This window comes from Pteropus vampyrus, unplaced genomic scaffold, assembly GCF_000151845.1.
Source record: "Pteropus vampyrus isolate Shadow unplaced genomic scaffold, Pvam_2.0 Scaffold19, whole genome shotgun sequence".
NCBI lineage: Eukaryota > Metazoa > Chordata > Mammalia > Chiroptera > Pteropodidae > Pteropus > Pteropus vampyrus.
In genome coordinates, this window is record NW_011888800.1 from 2,102,592 (window position 1) to 2,111,024 (window position 8,433).

Consider the following 8,433-nt stretch of genomic DNA (forward strand, 5'->3'; position numbering starts at 1 on the left):
GAATAAAAGGAAACATTAAAAGTTTTTAATACACATATCCTTGATTTTCTGTAAAGGTAAAGATTGTTAATAGTATCTTATATGTTTCAAAATGTATAATTATTTGATTCAGATGACTTTTTTTCCCCCCTAAAATTCATTTGAGCAATTGGTGGTCTTTGCCAAAGATTTCATTAGATTCACAAATTAAACAATATAACATCATTAAACAAGGCATGGTAATCTTTTTTAATCCCACTGTGGAACAATGTATTAAAAAGTCAAATTTTTTCTAAGCACTTCCAGGGTGCCATGTTCTTTATTTTACCCATGTTAAATATTCTCAATACAATTATTTCAAATTAATACAAAATCTCAATTTAATCCCAACCCTTGAGAATTAAAACATACCATTCTAAGATGAAAGGACTAATGCTATCTAGTTATTTGAATGCACTTTGTGTTTTTAACATAGATCATAAGTGAACTGTATTTTAGTAACTTAAATCATTGCACATCAAAATAATATGTAGCTACCAAATAAACCCGATAATGCAGAAGAAATAAACAGTAAATGCATATTTTTAATATTGATTTCATGATGAAGTCCCAAAAGGTTCATGCCGATATTTTTCAAAACTCTTAGCTTTGTCTTAAAACATAACCAATTATATTAATTAATTGGTAGGAGATCATTGACAATGAAATCTAGGGCATAGCTTTTGATAATCTAACAGCACAATTTTTGTTAATGTCAGCCATCACTTTTATCTTTTGAAGTTCTGCTTTTGCATTAATTGTCAAACTCTTGAGTAGTCTTTTGGTGGAGATTTTACCTTATGTTTTCAAAAAGAAAGACTGCTTTCAATTAACAGTTCCTTAACAAGGTATGACAATGTTATATTGTACATCTAAATTTTTATTTATTTTCCTTTTCATTGTTGGCAGTCCTCTAAGCTTGAAAACATTTTTCTTTTGGCAAACATCAATCTTTCCTGCACGTAAATATACCATAGTTGACAAGCTGCTTTTGTTCAAGAACTTCAGCTTATATATTGCCTTAGTATGCCAAAATTTATTTCTTTATTTACTAGCATGATCCAGTTACTGTCAGCCTGTCTTCAGAAATAAAGTAGGTGGCCTGGAAAAAAAACTTTCTTTCTGATAAACTTGATTAAATCAAAGTCAGAATGACTCAGCACTGAATTTTAAAAATTTATTATTGAGCAGCTTTAAATTATTTCCTCTATAAGAGCATTATATCTTTAAAGAAGATTAGTTGGATAAATATTCCAGTACTCTTAAAATATAATAAATAAAATGTGATCCACACAGGCCTTGCTTATTTAAAGCACAATTTTAATATCTTTTGTTTGTCTTTAAATAATCTGGGACAATATGAAATTCTTGGAACTCAAATTATGAGGTTTAGTCTTCATGTGTTATTTTTAGAAATGTATGACCTTTTAGGGGATGGGGTATGGGTCCTACTCTAAAATCTAGATAAAAGCCTTCATGAGAAAAACCTCTAACAAAATATAGTGAAAAGTGTCATTCATCCATTAGAAATGCAATCAAACTGCTCAGTTATAGATATTTTCTTCTTGCCATCATCAGAAAGATATAACAAAATTTCTCCGAATGTAAAAAATTTAAAATAAAAAGGGAGAAATAAAATCTTCTTAAAATAGCAATAATACAGAACAATAACCACATAACTACATTGCAGTGTTGCTTAAAGAGGATGTTTTCCTGTTTGGAGTTTGAAGTAATAGTTGATATGTCTGCTTTAAATTCTCAGTCTCTCAGTGTATGAAAGGAGTACTGAGAAGGAAGGGGAGATGGAGAGAGATAAACACAGATAATGAGAAAATTGAAAAAGGATCAAGGAGGGTTAAAGTCTGCAAATGTAGATACTGTAGTCCTCCCTTTTCCACAGGGAATATGTTCCAAGACTCCTGTGGATGCTCAGAGCCGTGATTAGTAACAAACTCTATACATACTGTTTTTTCTTATAGATACATATCTATGCTAAAGTTTAATATAAATTAGTCACAGTAGGAGGTTAACAACAGTAACTAATAATAAAATAAAACAATTATAGCAATGTACTGCAAAAAAAATTATGTGAACATGGCCACTCATTTCAGGGGATCCCTTGCTGTAGACTCTGTATAGCTCAGTGCTTTCTGATGCAACTTGTTGCAGTCAATCAGAACAAATATATTTGCTGTATATGTCTACCATCCAGAAATTTAATGCCTTTGTCATCAATTCACTTATCACACACTGTGGCAGTAACTTTTGCAGTTTCAGGTGCGACAACAGAAGTAGCACAAATTTCTTTTTCCTTCTTCACATTTTAGGTATAGAAATCATTCTTACCATAGCTCTTTGCAATCCCAGCATATAATTTTTTTTCTTTCCCTATTAAGTCAAGAACTTTTAACTTTTCACTTAAAGTAAGCAGTTTACAACTTCTCTTTGGCATTTGCGAATTGCCAGCATCGCTGCTCTTGTGCTCTGAGGCCATTATTAAGTAAAATAAGTGTTACTTGAGCACAAGTTCTGTGATATTGTGACAATCAATCTGATTACTGAGACAGCTACTAAGTGACTAATGTGTGGGTAGCGTATACAGCGTGGACAAGTTGGACAAAGATGATTCATGACTAGGCAGGATGGAGTGGGATTTTCATAGTCAGAATGGTGCACAACGTAAAGCTTATGAATTGTTTATTTCTGAAATTTTCCATTTAATATTTCTGGACCACAGTTGGCTGCATGTAACTGAAACTGCAGAAAGCAAAACCGCTGATAAGGGGGAACCACTGTACAAAATTCAGAGTGAAAAATTATTCCCAAATTTTACTGAAAAACACTCATATATATGATTCTATAAACAAAATAAAAGGCTTTAGTGATAGCAAACTATTCATGCCTCTTTATTTTACTTAGATTTTGATTTTTAAATAGTAAACATAAATATATGTAGAATATTTCAAATTCTTATTACTTTAATTTGTGCTAGTCTTTTTCTTGGTTTATTATTGGTCCTGAGATTTCTATCAAAATACTTTCTATGCCATTTTAATCCAAACTTCTGCAATTGTCCTAGAGTGTTGGAAAATCCGGACTCATCAGGGTGTATTTGGTCCACTGCCAGGGAGTAGGAATGCAAATAGTGTTCTTTTGCTTTAAATCATACAGTAGAGAGTCTACCTGGAATGGAATGTCTCTAGATAGGTTGAAGTTACCTTGTCCTCCTGGCCCTCTGAACACTATTAGATATTTTTGACTAAATAAAGCTTGGTCAGCTTACTTTCCAATATAATTACGTGATCTATTTCTATAAGAACTTTTTTTTTAAAGACTGATCTTATCAAAATTTAGTACAAAGTTTCTATTTGATTAGTGGGATCACATTAGGTTTTGAAAGTATATAACTTTATATTTCCAATTGTTTTCGTGGATGTATACCATCTTATCTTGTTTCTCAGTACCGCAATCAGCAAAAATTGAGTTCTTGATATTTGCAAGACAGTGAGCTAGATACTGGGAATTTAGTGGTGTCAGTCAGTAATGAAGGTAACAATATATTTATAAGTTAAATGGAGAAACGTTTAGCTTTTATGCCTCTGTAGTTTTTTCTCAGTAACAAAGTCACAAATTAAACAAACAAAACAAAATGCTGTTGGACAATATATCCTGATTTTCAGTTTGAAAAAATGGTCATTACTGGCAAAAGAATTTTAGTTTGTAAAACTAAAAAATTTTAGTTTTGAAAAAATGGTCACTACAATGGCAATAGAAGTTTAAGAATGACTCAAACTATAATTTTTAACTTTGCAATTGCAAAAGAGAGGCAAGACTATATGCATTCGGTATGTATTTAAACAATATCATAATATAAAATATAAAAGCAAAAATTGAAGACCTCTTCCCCTCTGGATTTCATTTATTTCTAGTAGTGAGAAAGTGATTCTGGAATGATGTCAAACATTTGGGAAGATGGTGTAACATTGATACTACACCAGCAATAATCCTTCCCTGAATAACTCAATTTCAAATTGAGAAAATAAAATGTAACTGGAACCTGAAACACATCATTATCTCCTTATGTCCACAGTTACATTAGAACATAATTTTAGGAAATCTGTTGAGGGTAGAAACTTATGCAAGAGCTAAATGTTAAAATCTTCAAGACTATCCCTCCCTCTCTGCCTCCTACAGGACAAAGATGATATTGGGAGAGAAATGTTATGGAATTTCCACTTGGTTCACTTTTGGGATCCTATCTTTAACTTACTGGGAGCTCCAAATATTGTTTTCAGCTTTAAAACCTTCAAGAACAAACTGATAACTTGGTCAGAAATCAGATAGTAAACACAAAGGCTTAGAAAGATAAACGCCTATTATATATTTACTGAAAGGTTATTAATGTTACAATTCACACATCGATATAATTAAATGCATACATGGTAACTGAATAAATTACCTAAATTTGCCAGGTACTATAGAAATTAATGTATTAAAATTCAGAAGTCAGAGTCCCCATGATATTATTATACAATAAATATTTGGAATATTTCCATCTATTAATAATGCCATCTGTCCTATGCAGTACAAATGGACTACAACCCATATGGCTCCTCTTCTCATTGATTACTCTGATGAATGAGATAGCAAAACCACTCATAAGCCCATTATATTGTATAACACTGTCATTAAAAATATACGGAGAAAGGAAAAACACAAGATATTACTTAATGTGAAACTGTCAAGTTAATTTAGCAAAGTTTTAAGAATCAATATTATGATCTTAAAAAGTACCAGCATGTTGAATAATATTGTCAGTCTGTACTCCCCTAGAACCTTCAAAAAAACGTAAGAACCAAAAAAATTTCTGGAAAGAGTATAATAGCTTATTATATGTTCAGATTACTAATTATTCCAATAAGAATATAGTCAAATACTTTTTCAGGAATGGGTAATTAAATTAAAACTGCTTTTCTTTCACTTCGTAGAAAATTATAAAATGATCATTTAACTTCTGATAGCAAGTCATTTTTAAAGCAAAAGTAGATACATTCTTTATATCTTTTAATACTAGCCATAAATTTCAACCCGGCAAAATGATCTTTCCCAAACTCATTTTCTTCTTAGCTATAAATGCACTCTCTTGTAACAGCAAAATAATGACATAAAATCATTCTTTAGCAAATTACTATAAGCAGTACCTAAATTGACATTAACTAAGCAGAAAACTAAATATCACTAACTGCAATATTCAAGTTTTCTGTTTAATGTGGTAATTTGCATTACATTTTGTAAGACAGGTATGGTTGGAATGCAAGAAATTACCTTTATTTTTTAAGATCTGTAAAGATGGCCAGTATTTGTTTTGCCCCTTAGCCTCACTGAAAATATTCTACAAGCTATCCTGGTGAAACACTCTTCCCAAATGGGGACCCACATCTATGGATAATTGAGAAGAAATATATTATGCATAAATATGTTCACTCTATAATAAAACTTAAGTTTAGTTTAAATAATTAAAATTTTTATATTATCTTATTTTTAGTTTGCATTGAATACCAAATGAAGCGACTACAGGGGGTGGAGGTGGGATAGATCTGTGAATTAGCTCAAATTCAAATGTGTCAGCCACAGCAAAAATACATTAAAATAAGGCACAAATTCAGGAAATATTTTCCTTATCAATTGAAGAAATCAACTTTTATAAGAATTCTGTAGACTCCAGAAGTCACAAAGAAAAGCTCTCAGATATGCGAGCCTTAGACCCTACTGGATTCAGAGAAACTGCAAATGTCATAACCAAAGTAAGAGATGGCTAGTGCTGGCTCCGCCTTGTTAGCAGGTGCAGCAATGAGCAGGCTCATTGATGGAAAACCAGGCATCATGTGCCAGATCAGCAACAAACAGCATGACCCTATGTTCCTGCTGGATCTAAAGAAACACTCCCATCTCTACAAATGTGAAAACAGATAACTTTAAGAGAAATTTCAAGGTCAAGCCACTGATTATTATCTGTTATTGTATCAATACCACATGATTTTAATTGTATCTTTATATTTTAATATCTGACAATGTAAACCTTTCTTATTCTTCTTCCTCTTCTCCCCTATCCCCTTGTTTCTCCTCCAGTTTCTCCTTTTGGTAAAAATATCCAGGCTATTTTTGCCTGCTTTATTCTTCCATATCTACTTTAGAATCATTGTGCTATGTATATTCCTTGTGAGATTTGATTCTAATGAAATTAAATTTATTTTTTAAATAAAATGATAAAAAACAGGTCTCTTTAAGTCATTTCCATTAGAAACATGGTATATTTTTGCAGTTTTTTAAAGCTTCGTCCTGCTATAAAAATTTATGGCTTTTTTTATAGAAGCCCTGAAACTTCTTATAGATTTTGATGCAACTGTGCATATTGTCCTTTTCTCCCATTATCTGTTTTAATTGGTTACTGCTGATATTTAGAAAGTAAAAGAGTTTTTTCATATTTCCTAGGTAAGACTGTACCAATCTTACTGAACTCTAAATTTACTAAAACTCTTATTAGTTTTACTGGTTGTACACTTGTCTCTTGAATTTACTAAGCAGATAGTAGTATCACCTGAAATAATGATTGTATTGCCAATATAACTTGCAACATTAACAATGAAAAGATTCTTCTTAATTCTTTCTAGAATAAATTCCTTTCGTCAGCTTAATCTATTACTCATTTTAAAACTCCATTACTTTCTGATGACTCAATAGTATAAATAATAATATGATCTAAATTCAATAAATTTCAAAAATGGCTTTTGATGTCTGTAGAATAACTAGGAGTTACAACCCCAAACAGGGTACAGATCTCATGCTGAAAAATAGAATCCCTGTTAAATATTTTAGAAGAAAAGATAGATAAAGCCCTTTCTAAATGTCCTTGGAGAAATAAGATAAAAGTTACCCCTTGTGAACAAAATATCAGAAAGATAAACCCCCATTCCCCAAAAGTACAGTGTGACATACTAGCAGAAATGTTTCTAAGCAGAGTATTTTTCAACATTTTCTAAGAGCTCTAAGGTGCTCTCAAAGAACTCTTAACTTATTGCTTTGGAGAATTAAGATAAAGTTAGTGATGACTATAACTTTCTATTAAGTAATTTTCTTCCTCAGTTTTGCACAGCCACTTACAAGGCAGAACATAACAGCTCAATCAAAACTTATTATACCAGATTTAGTTCAAACTGTTATGAAATGTACTGAAAAAGACTTGATATTGTCTCAAGAAAACCTTTTCATAAATTGTTCTTTTGTAGACCAGAAATAAAATAGATATTGCAAGTACCTTTTAATGTGTCCTTAAGTTCTTCTGCCAGGTATCCAGAGCAGTCTTAATAAATTGTTGCTTGTTACATAACGAACCATGAGAATGTGATGAAGTCCAGGGCGCCTCTATGTGTAGCCTCCAGAATTGTCAGGGTATCGTTTAAAGACATGGAAGCTTGCATTTGTACTGTACCACTCACAAGTTTCATTGTGCAAGGTACTAGTGCAATTTTCCCAGCAAGGTACAGGACTTCTCCAAACTAAAGCAGAAAACAAAAATTAAGGTTAGAAATAAGAAAATGCACTTCTGTCCTCATTCAAGCTATTTCCAAGTTCTCACTCAAATGAGAAAAAGGAGAAAATAATAATCATACCAATTTTGGTGGGTTATTCTAAGGATTAAAAGTAATATATATAAAATATCTATTTTACAGAGTTTAGGCTTAGGCTCAGAGTGGCAATCAATACATGATAGCCATTATTATTATTTCTGAATTAAGACTTTGAACCAAATTAAAGTTCAGCTCTGAATAATTAACCACTATATTTATTTTACAGGATAAGTTTAATATCAGGATGAACAGTTATACACATTGGGCATTAAGAGAAAAAATAAGCTCTGAGTAGATGTGATTAACACTTCCATAATATCATGATATATGCCTTCATTCATTGGACACAGATATCACCAACATGTTATTTATTCTTGAGAAACATTTGACATAAGTTAGAAGAAAGACCTATTTTAAGGCTGAGCATCCCTCAAAGGTGGCATTGTGTTTCAATGGGATGAGGGGCTGTGGTGCTTGGGTCCTGAGGAGGGCTTTCAACATGTATCTGTAAAACTGAAAATAGATCTGCACCTTACCATTTCAGACTCATCAAAAGACATAGGCTTTTTGGCTCCTAACAGTTGATAGATCACATGTTTCTGCAAATCATTCTCTATAATTGGCCATGAATTATATGAGACCTTTTTACAAAGCATCTGTTTTCTTTTTCTGTCAAGATATCTACTAAATCTTGCTCCAAAAAAGCAAGGAGGATAATAAAGGCGCTCAACTCTCTGATTTTCATGAAAATTCTGTGAGTTTTTTTTCACTATTGGAAAAAGTAAAC